We start from the raw sequence: 17,105 nt of genomic DNA, 5'->3' as shown, positions 1-17,105 counted from the left end.
GAGGCTGACTTTCTAAACAGCATAGGACACTTCCTCATCTGACTCACGTTCAGGGATGTCTGCTCTTTCTTTTCTGTTCAGGGCTTAGGTCAATATTTTCACTAGTTTATTTTCATATGTTGTCACAGGAAAATAAAATAATGATGATTCACACTGTTATAAAATATCAGCAGAGATGAAGAATAAAATCTGAAGGATTAGACCCAACCCCAAGTTTGTGTCAAATTAAATGACTTTCAACCCATTCTTTTCCTCTGGTAAATAGTGAAATCATTATTTTATTAGAGCTAATTTATTTAATTATCATAAATGAAATGATTTTTAGGAGCACTGATGTGTGTATTGATTTTGGCTGTAAATGCTTGCAGGCTGCTGAAAGAAGAGCTTTCCTTGTGAGTTATGTTTGCACAGAGTGTTTGCAAATGGCATGGGTAATGCAGAAACAGAGGAGTCGGAATGGGTCGGACTTGGCAAGAGGCACTGTCATTTCCAAACCACCTGCTCGTTACTGAATGCTGCAGCCGCTGTCGTTGGGCTGCCTGCCATTTGGCCAGGACAAGGCTTTGGATACTCCATACTCGACTCTGTCCTGGACCAGGGTCTTTGGGATTTCCTCAGGTAGGGTGGTAGTCACCACCAGATGCAATTCATCTGGGCTGCTGGAGCTTCATCTCAGGGGGATGAAGGTGGAGTCTCTGCTGATCTCCTCATCTCTGACATCTGCCTGGTATTTCCTTGTAGTTGTTTCAGTGTGATTTTCAGTGAGGCACTTCAGGGAGTTCGATACATGCATGTCAGGGAAATGTAATGGAGTTTATGCTCCCGATTCTCTTAGCTATTTTTGCAAATCCCATCACAAACATATGCACAGCATCCATCTCTCTTCCCTCAACAGGCAAGCTAGTGAAGGGTAAGTCTTAGTTTTGGTCTGTAATGGAAAATAGGGAAAATGCTTCTTTTACCTTTAAGAATTGGTCTCCAACACATGGAGTGCCAGATATGAGTAAGATCATGTTGTCATGAAGGCTTGGATTAGATATTTTCTGTGATTTCTTTTCCACGTTTGGCGAGTAAGTAAAAACTGTGTTTGAGTTAGAAGTTTGCCAGTGTGATTGAAATTTGCTTTCCAGGTATCAGAAGGATGTCATCCCACAGGGCTCATGTAAATACACAGGTGGCTATAAGAATATTTGTACCTCTTTTTTTTTTTTTTTTTTTTAATGTTTGCTCTGTGTTCATCAGCATTTGCTCACACTATGCATGTGTCTTTCCTTGGGGTATGATAAGAGCCAAGCAAGGAGCAGGGGCTTTACTCTGAGCTGCTGCACAGTCATCCTGCCAAAAGCCTCTGCAAATACACCGGGCTGCTGCCACATCCCTGGTGTACGGCTATGGCATGGCTGTGTGTGGGACAGTAACCTACTGTATATTTGCTTCATTTGCCCCATATATAAGGGTGGAAATGATTCAAGATACCTATCCTTGAGTGTGTCAGTGCAAAGGTACTGTACTCTCTTGGGTATCTTGGGAATGCTTGACAAAGCGTTCTGTCTGCTAATTAATGGTAATGCTGCTGCTAGACTCAAGGCAGCCTGAATATCCCCACACAGTACCACGCTGTGCCAAGTGGACTTGGCCTTTATGTTTTTGCCAAGGGGCCAACTCCTGGGAAACATTTACTTTCCCACCTGCAGCTGCAAAGTGACGTGACACAGATACCAGGTTGCCCTAGCAGGGCAGCTTCAGTGTCATCCTGTCCTTGTACAATATGTGGGACATCACAAACAAGGGCTATTGGTTTCAGAATGAGAAAATAGGAGTTACTTTTGATTACACTTTGTTTTGCAACTTTACTGAAATGTTCTGAGTAGAATATACAATAAACATTGTATTCCAAATAGAATACAATAGCTTAAAAAGCTTAGGCTAGTACCTATTCTGTCCTTCCTGCTTTATTCTCAATGCATAACAGCAGGACATTGCAAGCTATTTGCGGGCAGGTAACAAAGTGGTTCTCACACTTTTCTGTTTTCAATCCTATGTCTGATTGTGAGTCCTGCTTTTGCAATTGAGCTTCTGTTGGACTCAGGAACTTGTCATAAATGTTCTAAATTGTTGGGACAGTTTCTGACACTTGGGAGTTTGCAGCTGTTTAGTCTCATACGCTGAAAAATCTGAATTTAAAACTTGCCCTTTCTGTTAAAACATTGTTTTAATTGCAGAACACTTTTTAAACTTGTTGCATTGTGTGTGGACATGAACTGCACAGATGTTTGCAACTGCAGTGCTGCTCATTGCTTTTTGCAGCCTTGCAGTCAGCGCTGAACTCCAGGTGCCTGTTGGAACATGCAGGGTCCTTCCATAAAAATGCTGCTTTCTGCTCCCTGGGATTGTACCACCAGGTGGCAGATGAAGCCAAGGAAAGAAAGCGCTAGGGCTGCACTGGCTTCACACAGCTTCCCTTCAGTAAGTAGAAACGGAAACACTCCCTGCATCAGAATATTAAATAGTTTCACTCTTAAGGGGTGTCTTCCTTATATTGGATTGCATGACAGAGTAGTACAATCAGGTCAAAAAGACAGAGGAAGAAAAAAAAAAAGAATGGAATGGAATCACAGATTCTGCCACGCAAATATACAAATATATGATATGTTTACTAATCTGAAATACATATGAAGTAGGATGAATTAAGTCACTTTGAGCGCTAAAATTTAAACAGCTGAATGACTCTATGGAAATATAATGATCACTAATACGAAATAGTCTATGCAGAGCAACAGACTCTAAAACCCCAAATGGGTGTTTTGTCTGGCTGGGCAGCAGTTCAGAGCACTCTATTCTCCTTATTCCCCTTTCTCCAAGAAGGCAAGAACCTTCTTATAGTCATCATCTCTATTTCCCTGGAAGGTTTCTGTTGCAGCTGCTGTTCAGCGCTGCATGATGTTGCTGCGGGACTGCTGAGACAGCAGTGCTGTGCTTGCTGTATTTTGCATTTGAGATTCTTTAGTGATAACAGCAGCAACAGACCTGGAGCCTGAGCTCTTAGCCTCTTCCTGCCAGACAAACTGGTTGGGTATTTTGTTGTTGGATTACAGGGAATAAGGTCAAGCCCGATTTTTTTTTTTTTTCTGGATGAGATCAGTTCAAAACTGCAAAGTAGGATTAATTGAAATGGGAATGCCTAATCATTTGCAAGATTATGAATCTGATCCTATATTGCAATCATGGAAAGGGGCTATTTTTCTGCCACAGCATAGCAATAATGTGTGTCATTTCTTTTGTACCCACGCTAGCTTCTTTGGATGTGCTTGGGCCCTTATTTCAGCATGCATCATTGCTTAGATGCAAACTAGACAAAGTTTGTCTGTTGTGGAGAAAACGCACAGAAGGTAGAGCACCGTGCTGGTGGTGTGGCCGTGTTTTCTGGGAGGAGACTGCTTGATACAGTCCTTGCTGCCCTATCCCCATACCAGCCAGCAAGGTAACATGGGACTGCAAATCCTACTGGGACCTGCCAAGTCATCTGTTCTGGTCCCCTGTAAAGCGAATAGTTGTGGCACATAATAGCATGGGTAAACTGATCAAATTGTGCCTTAAAGGGACTGGGTTTGACTCACTACTCTCTCTTTTGGAGGGTTAATTTGAGCTTTCCTCCTTGGATGGTTAGAAATGTAAATGCCCTCTCCAAACCACCCTTTTCTTCCTCTTAGTTGTTTAGTTATCAGTCATCCACTAGTTACAACGTGGCAATCTCCAGTGAGTACTTCATAGCAAGTGTCAGCTTGATTTTTATTGATAAATAAGGAAAAAAATATAAAATGACTGGCTTTTTTACAAATTCTACTTGTAGTCCTTTTGCTGCAGGTCCTACACCACACTATAAAGTTGCTTTTTTAAACTGACACCCCACAGAGGTAACTAATACTCTAGCAGAAGTAAGGTCTTAGCTGGAATCTCAGAGGAGCTGTGTTCCTTTATGCCAGGTGCTTCTAGGCATGTGCTGAGGGCACATAAGAGACATAAATCAAAATAAAGTGGAGATTAGACACAAGCTGTATTTTCCTTTCATTATAAAAACAATAAAACAAGTTAATATGCAACTAATAACTAGATGGTAATAAGAATTAGCTGGACACAGGTTAGGTTTTCAATATACAACTCCGATTTTATTGTAAAACCATAAGAATGATTCTGAATCACTTAAACCATTCTTGAGGTAGCAAGAGGACAGAATATTGAAATTTTAATAAGAACCATGTAAATTTTAGGGAGTTGTCATTACAAATTCATGTAGGCTTTGGGAAAAGGAGTTAAATGCACTGGTGCTTGTGGAGAAAGAACTACATTTACAAGCAGATTAAGCTTGTTTATAATTGCAAGGCAGTAAGCAATGCCACTGCTGCCTTTTGTCTGCCTGTCAATAATTGACATGGGTGACATAAAACCTATCGACTCAAGGTCAGTTGTTTGAAATCAATAGAACTCAGCAGGCGATTGGAGATGGGCATGAGTACGTTCTTCCACATGGGTTTTTGACTTCCTTTTGTGTAAATGGTGCCATTTCCAAGTGGAGAGGTCTCAGAATCAACTTTATTTTTTGCACCACTGCAGTTTTCTTGGTGAGGTACTCTTTGTTTCTGGCACCAATAATTAAGGATGTTTTTAATAGTACAGTGTATTTGGGTATCTGCAATATTCACAGCTTAATTATAAGCAACTGCGGCATAATAAACAGTGAATATTCTAAAATTGTGCAATTCACAGCATGATTTGTTTCTGCATACTTGTTGTTGTGAATTCCAAGTACATAAGCAGTAATATGTATTAGTAAATGCTGAAATACTATTTTGCGAAAATTGTTTATTAGTAGTAAACTGACATGCTTCACATTTCAGGTCTAGATTCAGCAAAACATAAATGATAAAACATGTTAAAATGCTTGAGTGGCTTCAGTTGCTAGAACTCATTTTAGTACCTAAAGCCCAGCATCTGGAAAATGTTTCCTTGTCTATGACTTTAAGGGTCTGATCCTTAGATGTCTCATGCATTTGCAAGTGATTGTGTTAGAGAAATTAAGAAGTTACTGCTCCTCAGCTGGAGTTTAGTGATTTTCCTCCGGATACGCAAATTGGTATATGCTCATTGTGGGTCCATTGCACTGCAAAATAAACCAAGCTCATGCACACGTGACTTGTAAATGTCTCGTGGAGGGAGTGGTAACTCCTGGTGAAGAGGCAGAGCCTTTCTAAATAGCTCTTTTCTACTATTTGTAATTATATGACTCTACAATGACCAAATCGCACTTAGAGACAGTATTTGACTTTGAAATCTGACTCTGCTTCTAAATTGCCTAAATCTCATTACTTACATAATATGTGAGCATGGGCTTAACTTGCTGTGCTGAAGAAGGGATGAGTTAAACAAGGTCTCAGTCATGTTCAGCAACAGAAAATTCAAATCCAGCCCTTGGTTAACACAATTGAAGTACAACTGTAGTCACATTATGGACCACAGTGTTTGCAGTACTGTACATCTTCAAAACCAAATCTCAATGTTTTCTTCACTTGTGAAAATTGCATTAGGAGTAGCTGGTTTGGTTGACGCTAACTAGAATATCTTCAATATTTTTCACCAAATTCAGATATCAAACAGTGAGCTTTTCTGAAATGCAGAGATAAAGCTTAAAAATTTCAAAAGGTAATTATTTCAGAATTATTAGCAAATGTAATTCTTCTAGTGCTTTTTATACTTGTAACATTTGCGGTACATCAATAATGCAGCTTATTTAAAGAAGAAAGAAAGTATGGTACATATTCTACCTCATGAATGTTGTTGAGCTATTCATATTGCAGAATGCCTTACAATAAAGGGTATCAACTAAACCAAGCACCAGGCTCCTGTGGCTGGCGTAATGTACTACAGTATCCTGTTACAGGCATTCGTTGTAATTCTAGGAGGGATAAAATAAAATTTGACACTCAAAAAATAATAAATTTAAGTAAATCATGTAGGAGAAATGTACATTTATGTCCAAGAAATGGTTAGATGTTGCCAGAACAATACAGCTACGTTATGAATCTTTAATGATCTCTGAAAGTCATAATGGTCTGTCACTAATGCCCATTAATGATCTCTCTATACCGCGAGTATGGGCTTGATGTTTCTGGCCAGTACCTTAGAGAATACTTTAAATATGCCTTAAACTTTCTCTGATCTACTCCCTGTGTGTCTGCTCCAAATGTAGACTGCAATTGTCTGGGTAGGAGCAGCTTGTAAGGCAGCATGGCTTTGGGGTTAAGAAAGTCTTATTCAGGTAAGATGTATTTAAGCAATATTTTTACAGGAAAAAAACTAGAAGGTATTTCCTGGCAACTAATCCACTGTAGAGATGATAAACTACGTAAAGAAATTAAAGCTTAATATTTATTAAGAATGTGGTTGTTCTTTGACTTCATGCATTTTCTTTGGTAACTCTGAAAATACACTATTTAAGAAGGAAAAGGCAGGTCTTACTGTTGATTCCTACTGATTGGAACTGTAAATATACTGAATATGCTGCTGAACTGGCAAATTTGTCCTGTTTGAATATGTATTTCAAATGTCACACAGGTTGATTTTATGGCCTTTTAAATGTCTGTGCCACATATTTAGTTAATCTTGTACCCAAGCTTTTTGTCAGGTATAAAGCTTTCTTTAAAAAAAAAAAAAAATGATGAATCCAGTTCTGTTCTGATTGCCTTTCATGAGAGTACGGTGCCTAACATTAACTTGTTATGGTGGTAATAACTTGAAAATATTTTTAATACAAAACCATCAGCATTTCTTTATTATTTTGCAAATGTTTTAGCTAAAGGCTTATGATGGTGTCATTTATTTTTCTTTAATAATGAAAAAGTGTGTTCTCTGTGTTTGGTACGTGAAACAATCAGATTACTGTAAGAACCAACGCCCTACGGCTAGAAAAGAAAAACGAATCCAAGGACTCTTGGAAAATGCCCCAGTATCAAACAATAATCCGAATAGGCAGTGTGTACAGAGAGTTAGATATTAACCGTGTGAGTTAGATATTAACTGTCTGGGTCATATATCATTCTTTATTAGAAATAACTCAACATGATTAGTAAACAACTTTTATGACATTGCACGCGGCATCCATGTTTTTCGTCTCTTCAAAATTAATACAGTAAATCTAAGTAAAGCGTAGAATGTGAAGTAAGCAGTCTGCAATGTTTTTGGCGTGTTAAAAATGCATTTACAAACTATAATCACTTAATATGCAATCCAGATTATTAAGGACTAAACGCCTCGCTCTTTTGCAAAAGCGCTAAGTCTTTATAGACGAGGTGGGTCCGAAACCCTCGCCGGATTTTGCCGTCGGTTAGCTTTTGGGGGGCGTACGTCGCCTAGCCACGATACACAACGCTGCCGGTTGGTGATGGACCTCGAGGTTTGGTTGTAGACTCGCTGCGAGGGGCCGGGGAGGCGGCCCACGGAGCGGGGAGCTGCCGCGGGGTGCGGCCCCGGCGCGGCGCGGATCAGCACCGCGGACAGCGGCCGCCGCAGCGGCTCCCGGCCCCCCACTCCCTCCCGCGGCTCTCGGCGTCCCCTGTCGTCCCCCCCGTGTGTGGGTGTCCCCCCAAAGTCCCCTCTGGGGCCATCCCAGAGCCAGGGGGACCGCCCCGAGGTCCCGCCGCAGCTGAAGACACGGCCTTCCATGCAAAATCACAGCGGCTCTCCCCGCTCGCCCGAACCCTGCGCTTTCGACTTCGCTCTTAATTACAGCCGGAGGCACCGCGTACGTTTGCTGTAATTAAATATCACCAGTGACCGAAACAAAACCGGGGAAGAAAGTGAGTGACCTTGCTGGGGCAGTTACAAGAGCTAACTCTAGGTGTCTCTCTTGTTTCTGGGTTTAGCGGCAATTTTACACGCTTGGCTTTTCGACTGCAAGCACTGGAAATCTGTCCCATTTGTTTGGTTTGTAACTATTTACAAATTAATGTTCTACAGCACGCTTCCTGTACAGGAAACTCTATACTTTGCCAAAAGCCTCCTGAAAAGACTTTACATCAGAACTTTTTAAGTAGGCTAAAATTTATGGCAATAATGGTTTAAAAATATAGTCACTGAGTAAGGCATTTCATATATTAGAGAGCTGGAAAAACAAGTAAAGGGCTGAGGCAGGTGGAAGTTTCTCCCAGCATTAGCAGCTCTACTCTGATTCCTTGGTGTTTGTGCATCTCAGCATTGTTGAAACGTCTTGGGTTTGCTCATATTTGCAAGTCAGGAAGAAGAAAGGCAGAAAAAAACGCCTGTATTTAAGTGTCCATGTCATGAATGTAGAGCCCATATTTGCAGAGATTTGAGATGTCCAACTCCAGTTACAGTCCAGAGGAAATACAGATACCAGCAACTTCTGGGAGCCATATCTCTTGCTCCAATCGTGTGAGGGGAACTGCCTGGGAGTCCCTACAGGCCTCGCAGAGTGCTGTAGAGTTTCATTAATTCTGTGTGGCTGCGTGTTTTACCTGTGCAGCTGTACATATAGGTGCCTTTTTATAGTTAGACTCTTTAATCTCTAATAACTGCCCCATATAGGACACAAGAAAATCCAAGGAGGTCTTCCTTCTTTATGGTTACATGGAATGGGCTGAGTGGAATCAGTCAAATGATAACATTGAAAGATCAGCCAAGATAATTTCTTACAATCCAGCAGGGTTAGTTCTGTACCTTAGAATCCAATTCTGCTCTTTGTCCTTTCTTTCACAGCAAAAGCTCCCAGGGCTTGGAATGTTGCATTGTAGATGAAGATAAACTAAGTTTGTTTGTTTGTAAACAAGATTAAGCTGACCTCAACTGAAGGATAAGGTCATTGAGACACTGGTGGTTTTTGTGGCTACTGCTCATTAGCAGCACGTTGTAATTTTTAATGAAACAAGGAAAGAAGATCCTGGCAGGAAGAGGTGGAAAATAAGAATGATAAACAAAGGGAAGAGGGTTGAAGGGAGGGGACAGAAATCCTGGTGATATATCATCATCTGCTAAATATGGTGTCTCTCTGCTGTAAGTTTAGCTCAGCATGATTTAGCAGTATGACTGGAGACTTGCAAAGGCCATACATATGGACTGGGAATTTAACTAAAATCATGGTATTGTATTTGTATCTATTTCTGCAGCTTAATCTACTAGTTTCATGGTGGTTTTAGGTAGAATGCAGCTACAAGTTGGACAGTTATCCAATCTCTGTACAAGCAAATGTGCCCTTATTGTAGTTCAGCTGGACTTAAGCGAGGAGTAACAGTGCCTAGCTCAGGCAGCTTCATATCTGTTTCTCTGGTTCCTGAGTATTGTTTCCCTGCATAGCAACAAAACCTTACTGTGCTTTCCGATGAGGTCTGAGTCCCCAGAAATGTACCCAGCTGCCTAATGCAAATATTGGGAGCAGCAGCAGATGTTCTGCTATTAGCCTCCTTCTCTGAATTGACTTCTCTGAATTTCTTCTAATTTGCTTATGTAGAATTTGCATACCCAATTTTTTAGTCTCCAGACTTATTTAAACCCAATACAGCAAACGCCAGCTTGTGGTTCTCATTCCTGTTTTGCTAGCCAATGTTATTTGTGAGTGTTGCTTGCAAAAAGAGTGCATCTAACTTATGCTAATGAATTCCCCTCTGTTTACTTGTGATAGGTTGTATTTTTCACCTAAAAATCCCTGTGTGACTTATAGATGTCACCTTAGCTCTGCTCTTGCCACCAGCAGCTCCTGCTAAGCCTGCAGTTGCCATGAGGCCAATTGCTGGAATGTGTGTGTGTGGGCGAAGTGAAACTGTGTGACGACTTGGGCTGCTTTTATATTCACATGTATTACTGAGCACTGCCAGAAGCCAGTCACTGAGCTACATGGTCCTTCATTAAGTGATTACTTAGTTTTGATGATGGTAAATATTATTTATTATAAAGATGCATTAGGTAGATTATAGTCTGAATCACCCTGCAGTGATAGTTCAGTAAGGTAGAGGTAGTGTTTTCCTTCATGCAGCTGTGAAAATAATGGTGCTTTTTTGGATAGGAATGAATTGCCATCTGGAGGTGCCTTTCTCTCTTTTTTCTTGGCTGTACAGCCCAGATATTTGGCTAGATGAGCTTAGATAAACCTAACTTTTACATCACTGAACTTAGGTCAGATATGTCTTGTTACGTCGCTGTTAGTATCATGATTATTAGTTGGTGAACTGAGACAGAATGCGGAAGTTTGGGCTCATGGCCCTCTTCCTAATCCCCAAGGATATACCTTCCTTCTGGTTACTGAAACTGAGACCACCATTTTTGCTCAGGAAAACTGGTTCCAGTTCCATGACAGTGAGTGGAGCAAGGCCCCACTTGCACATTTGCAGAAGCATCAGCCCAGTGCAGGGTCTGACTCCAGCTCCTGCAGAACCCTGCCTCCATCCAAGACATGGCACTTTTTGCTCCAAGTCCCTTTCATTTGTGACTAACTCTGTTCACATTCTCATTTGTCTGTGTGAACTTGGTGCCATGATCTCAGCAGTCAGGTAAAAGTCACAGAAAACCATTGCCAGGCTCTTCTGATCCCAGCCCGGGTAATTTGGTTTCATTACTAGAAAACAGATGGGTCTTCCATCATTAACACAGCAATGGGAAGCAGCAAGCTTGGCATCCATCACATGATTGCAGCGAATTGGGCTCTGCAGTTATGTGGAGTCAAGCGGTGGGGCAGAAGTTAGCTTCAAGCAAAGCAAGGACCATGGCTGTGAGAAGCTGGTAGCATGGCTGTGAGCGTGCTTGGGTGCAGGTGGGAGGGGCAGAATTCTCAGAGGGTCCAACTCACTGGAGACCCAGCGAGTCTGTTTCTGTCAAGCTCTTGACGAGGGATGAACCATCAGATCTATGAAAAGGTGGAAAAAGATCCATTTGAGTAACGTGACAATCTCTAGGCAACTTGCTTTGGGTCTGTGAAGGACTATTTACAGTGCTTTGTCATGTGTAAAGTGGCCTTATGTTAGGTTTGACAGTGGCATATAGCCCACGCTTCTCATGTGTCCCATGCTGAGATGTAAATATTTCAGGGATGATATGCTGTCATTTACATTGATGTTTCTGAGAGTCATCATGCTGAGAGGTGAATGAACAGATACTTCTGTGCATACTGATGTGGGAGTATTTTTTTGCTATGGCTTTGCGGTGGGCAGAGAGAAGTCAGTCGGTCACTGCTGCAAGTTCCTGGCTCAGGTTGGGCCCCCCGAGACACCGGAATAATGTGTTCCCAATTTGGGAGCCCGCAGAGCTGTGGGAGCTGATCTCTTCTGTTTGTTCTGTGACCTTTCCCAGCTGATTGGCACTGATCTTTTATGCACCGGATAGACGATCTTTTGTGGTTGACATTTTGGGATGACTGAATATGGATTAACCTAGGCAAAAATATTTCCATTTTTCTACCTTCAAACAATGTCCTCCTTTTCCAAAAATGCCTGCACCACCAGGTTAGATCAAATCCAGTTCTGACTGAGACAGTGCTGTAAAGGAATTGGAATTCATAGCTGGGAAGGGGCAGAACTGGGATTTCTCTTATCAGTATTTTCTCTGAGAATCTGAAAGGAAACTGGTCTTCTTGATTTGAGATCTTATGGCCATCCTAAGCATTTAGCGGGGCATGTCAGTCATGAAGAAGAGGCCCGAAGTCTTGTCAGAGTCAGTGAACTTTGTCCTAGCAAACTTGTGCAGATCTGATAAGAGAACAGGATTAGGATATGAGAACCTTTTGTAATGCATCAGGCGCAAAATTATTTTTTAAATATCTCAGTAGTCTTAATGAGATGACTCACATGTTGAAGACAGGGATGTGTTTCTCTGCTTTGCTGGATGGGGGCCAGTTTCGGCACCTCCAGTCCTGTGCACCGATTGTACCGGGGTCTCTTCTGGACTTGAGATTCATGATTCTGTACTCTGAGATGATAAAAATCAACCAGCCACCTAATCCCTTGAACAACAAGTGAGCTCTTAGATAAAGTAGGTCCAGGTGACATGACTACAGTAGTGTCACAGGAATTTAATTGGATTTTTTTCCTGTTAACTGAGCAGAGCTGCGCAGTGCACTTTTGCAAAGAACCATGACACAGAGACGCACAGGAACATCCATGTCACTATTTACAAGTGCCTTTATGTTCTTGACATAAAAATACTTCTGTTTACAGCAGTACAGCTCATATAAAGGTCTGTAGCTGATTATTGAAGGCAGACTTTACTATTAAGGTTAGTTTTGAGGTAGCCCAGTTGGTCTGTTGACTAAAATATCCTCAAATGTGACCTCTTGGTCTGCAGCTGCCTGAAGGCCCAGCTCTTTCTTCCACTAATACCTTTTTCCACCTTGCACTCAGAAACAAACATCTAGCTGACTCTGAATTTGGCTCATATCTAGGGTAAAACTAGGCTTTCAGGGGCAGTGAACTGGACAGCAAACCGTGCTCATCCCCCGAGCAGAGAGCACCCGGACACTCGCCGTTCTGCAGCGCTCGTGTCCAGCCGCGGAGCTGGCTGCAGAGGAAAGGCTGAGTCATTTCCACGGGATGTTTCACGGAGGAGCTAAGTGATGCAGGGCTTGGGTCTGAACAGCTCTGTTTCCTGGTGAATAGTAATTCTGTTTACTTAGAAGAGGAAAAAATCACTGGGGGCCTCAGTGCTGCTGTGTCATACCCGACTGGATGAAGTCTTGTTTATCTCAACCTGAAAAGAGAGAGACGAGATTCTGGTGGCACTTTTCAGAAAATACTCCTCTACTTTTGGGGACTGTAGGCAGTGGAAATAGTCCATAGATTTGAATCCTGAAGCTTTTTCTTTCTGCTTGTTCTGTAAGAGCAGTAGCATGTTACCCCAGCAAGAGCAAGAGAGCCTCGGGAGGGACTCATGACATCCCATGCCAGGCTGAAATCTTTTTGTCACACCAAAGCAGCTTCAGGCTTGTACATGTAGAGGGGTGGTTTGGGGTTTATGCTGGGCTGAGTGAGGTCTGGAGCTGGCTTGTGACTTTTCTGCTGGTCTCAATGTTCATGCAGAATTTGTTCTGCCCAGCATCTACCTATTTATATAGAACCTACTGTAAATCTTTCGATACTTGTTTATAGGGGAAGAGGAAATAGCTGAACATGCTGTTTAGTCTGAAGATGGGATGGTTTGACCCAAGGTGCTGGCAGTAAGTTCCTGCTTTATGGCAACACGTCGTGAGAATCGTTAATGCTTCTATGGGCCACAGAGGAGCTTGGGTCCCTCAGCAAGTCACACGTTGGGTTCACGTGCCAATCACCAGTGCACTTGAACAGGGAGCTGGAAAGTGCTGTCTCTCCTCCACCTGTTCCCTTCTCTGACAGCAATGCTGCACTGATACGCCGCTCTGCGCTCGATCGCATCTGTTGACGTTCATGTGCCGAAAAAGCACAGGCCGTCAGCGGTGGGGGGAAAGGAGTTCCTCTGCTCGCAGGCTGCAGCTGGCACCGGGTGTGCTGCAAAGCTGCGGCGGCTTGTCAAAACTTGCAGCTTGTTTCATGACAGTGAGTTCTGGAGCTGGCTTGTGATTCTTCATCTGGTCTCAATTTTTGTGCAGCATTCATTTTGCTCAGCATCTACTTGCTTATCTAGGACCTACTATAAATCTTTTGCGCTCGGGATGGATTCAAACTCCTGGGAAACAGCAGTGGTCTGGGGCCTGCCACAGCACAAATGGTTCGAGGAGTGTGGTGAGAAAACCAGAAGTTTTACCCTTTCCTCTAATTTGGTGAAACGGCCACCACTGCTGTGGTTTGGGCCAATGATGGGGGTTTGATGCCTTTTCTTGCAGGAGCCAGGCAGCAGGGGCAGAACACTCTGTGTTGGTTGAAAACCATGTCCTGTGTTAGTCGAAGAGCCAGTCCTGGTTTGGGGGGGCATGGTACCAAATTGCAAGCTTTACTTTTGCCCAATCAGGCAACTTCTGGAGGTTCAAGTACGTTTTAATGATCAGAATCATGGAAATAATCATCAGCATAAACTCAACAGATGACTGGAAAGAAAAAATATAAATCAAAAGTGGGTGAGATCTTTGTCTGCTTCAAAACAGTGGAATTGCTGCTGGGTCAGATCCCAGCTCCAGGTAGATCATGGCGCTGTCTCTGACAGTAACTGTACAAGTCTGTCCCATGCTGATTTCTTAAGAGATGCTTAATTATTGATTGTAATGGGGCTGGCAATTTACTCTTCAGCTTTAAGTGTGCCCCGTTACAATAATCATATACAAAGAAAGAGGACGGATGTTCAAGGAATGTCTGGTTTTCTTCTACATTCAAAAAGCCACTTGGAATGTTATTTTATTTTATTTTACCTTTTTAGCATGGTGGGGAGTGAACAGCTCTTGCTGTTCAAAGAAAATAAAGCTGTTCCTTGAGATTTTTATATCTGTAACACTGAAGTAGTCCAAAGACTGGTTCTGTACCAAAGTCGTTTTCCCAACAAGATCTTCATTTTCATGTGCCATTTATAGTAAATGAAGACATGTTTGTAGGAGTACCGATAGATGGAGAGGTTGATCATGCAAAGAAACTGGAGGACTGTTTTTTGAAACTTAAATCTGATTATGCATATATGCTATTTTTATTCCTCTCTTTAGTTATCTGTCAAGGAACATTTGTGCAAATGAATTTTCATTATGGATTTTAAGCATGCAGGCTGGAATGCTGGCAGAAAGATATCCTAAATACTGCTTTTATATACTGCTTTTCCCCAGAATTTTCAAGGTTAGCCAAATTCTGACTTCTGGTTGGTCATTGTGAAAATGAAATACCATCTGACCTATAGGACAGATCACAATGAAGCAGCTTTACTTTGATCTGAAGATCAAACGCTGCTTTCCAAACTGGGAATATTTATAAAGTAACGGGTGAGTCTCAGGAGAAACAAGTCTCACTCATGACTGTACTGGAAGTGGAAAGATGGCAAAATTCATAGTATGTTACCGGTGAGTTGAGTAGGATGAGTTATTACTAATAATATCCAACTGGCTGTCTCTTGGGTTGGATTTCACATGTCTTATGTGGACTGGCAGATGAGGGTAGTGGTGGAACTTGTGAATTACAGTTATTTTTACCCTACTGTTTAACCCAAATAAGGAATTAGGAGTATTTATTTAATATGTATATGTGGATACCATGAAGTGCCTCATAAGCAAAGGTGAGTGTGCATATATACCTATACCTGTTGGTGTACACGTATACATATACTTCTTGCAGGAAAGAGGTATTGTGGATGGGTATGATGGGCTGCCAAATTCAATATACCATGTCAGCTGTCGAGGTCTCAGGCTGTGATGGCACACGTTGTACTTTCAGTCGGACATCATCTTAAAACTTGTGCATTACGGGCATTTCGGTTATTCAGGCCTGGCCACACAACATGTTTTATTGGGGCAGAAGTTCCCAGTTGGAGGAAACAGATTTGGACCCATTGCGAGCTGTTTCTAGTCCAGGGAAGGACTGTAACGTTTGCAGATGAATAGTGAACTGCTTTTGAATTGGGCTCCTTGAAGTGAAGATATTGGGTGGCATGGTTTCCACTGCACTTGCCCGGGCCCACAGTGTGCAACCCCAGGGAGGGAGGAGAGGACCGCATGGCTTTACTGAGGGCGTGTGGAGGAGAGGAAGAAGGGGCAGGTATCCTGAGAAGCCTGGCTGAGTCTGAAAGCGCACGAGAAATCTGGTGCTGTCACACCAACCCGCCTGCATCGGTTCTGTCTCGATAGCCCCAGGGGAGCCCTGGGGCTGGCCCAGGGCACGCAGGACGCAGCTCCCAGGCTTGGGTGACTGAAGCCTGTTGCCATCGCAGTCCCCGCTGAGCTCAGCTCCTGCAAGGAACCAGCCCACAGCCTCCCCCGTCCCACTCATGGGACATCCCACCCTGCCTCAGTGCCTGCGAATCCCCTCTGCCTCGGGGATAAATTCTTTCAATAGTTGTTTGCCTTGAGGGCTGCAAATCTCTGTTTTGTTTCTAGCCTGAATTGGCTTTATTTTAGGCTCCAGCTGTTGAAAGCACGCTGAAGAGCAGGGAGTGGGTTGCAAAGGCACCCCCAGGACCTCCTGCTTCCCATGTCCCGGGCCATGGATGTGTGCAGGGTTCGGCGTCCGCTGTGCAGGGCATTAACCAGGCTCTGGCACCAGACTCTGCTCCCAGCATCGTGGCACCGCTGCATCTCCCTGCCCTGGTACCACCGCAGCCCGGCCCCCACTTAACCAGGGGTGAATAAACCCAGCTGGCATGAAAGCCTGGCCTCGGGGGACACAGAGGCACCGTGGGGGGACGAAGGGAAGAGGGAGAACAAGGCAACGACAAGGAAATTGCTCTCTCTGAGGATTTTCTAGTCTCCGCTAGAAAACTAGAGCTGAGTGCGGGGGGGGGGGGGGGGAGGCAAGAGAGGCAAAAGCCCTCCAATAAATCACTGAGGCAGAGAGGAGGCCGTCCTGTAAGGCTGAGGAAAGGGCAGGGGGAGAGCTAGGGCTGGAGCTGCCCTCCCTGCTTCCCCGACCCACCGTCCCGCTGCCGGGCAGGTGTCCCCACTCGGCTGCCGAAAACCCGGTGCCAGCTATTTGCTCATCGCAGTCACGTTTGTTTGGGTGTCTGCGCCTCCCCAGGAGGCGGCTCTGGCAAAAAAGCAGGTACCCGCAGTAAGGGTGGGCAGCTGGGGTGGCACCGGCTCCCACTGCCCACCCTGAGCCCCTGCCTGCACCCGGGGAGGGGGAGGACCCCCCCTCCGCAACTCTCCACGCAGAGAACCAGCGGGCAGCTCTGCCGCTCGCTGCCTTGCCTGGGAGAGGAGGAGGAGGAGGAAGAGGAGGAGGAGGAGGAGGAGGAGGAGGGTGGTGATAAGGGGCTTGCTGCGTCGCCTCATTTCTGTCCCCAGCGCACAGCATCCGCTGCCTGAGGACTCCTGCTGCGGCAGTCTCGGCGCTGAGCTGCCGGCGACCGGGCGGGCGTCGGGGGAAGCTTTGGCTGTTTACTGTCTGGTGACAAGTGTTGCAATGCAAAAGCCGAAGGAGTCCCTGGAAGGGAGGCTGTGCTGGCAGCGGTAC

The 17,105-nt window shown here is 43.9% G+C and overlaps 1 protein-coding gene across 4 annotated transcripts in view; it reads left to right on the top strand.

Moving 5' to 3' along the window:
* The window catches only part of FGF13 (fibroblast growth factor 13), a 268,386-nt gene that overhangs the window by 185,540 nt on the left and 65,741 nt on the right, over positions 1–17,105 (top strand). The window lies entirely within an intron of this gene.

This window comes from Buteo buteo, chromosome 22, assembly GCF_964188355.1.
Source record: "Buteo buteo chromosome 22, bButBut1.hap1.1, whole genome shotgun sequence".
Taxonomy (NCBI): domain Eukaryota; kingdom Metazoa; phylum Chordata; class Aves; order Accipitriformes; family Accipitridae; genus Buteo; species Buteo buteo.
The sequence above is the reverse complement of the archived record's forward strand: the minus strand, read 5'-3'. Positions and strand labels throughout refer to the sequence as shown.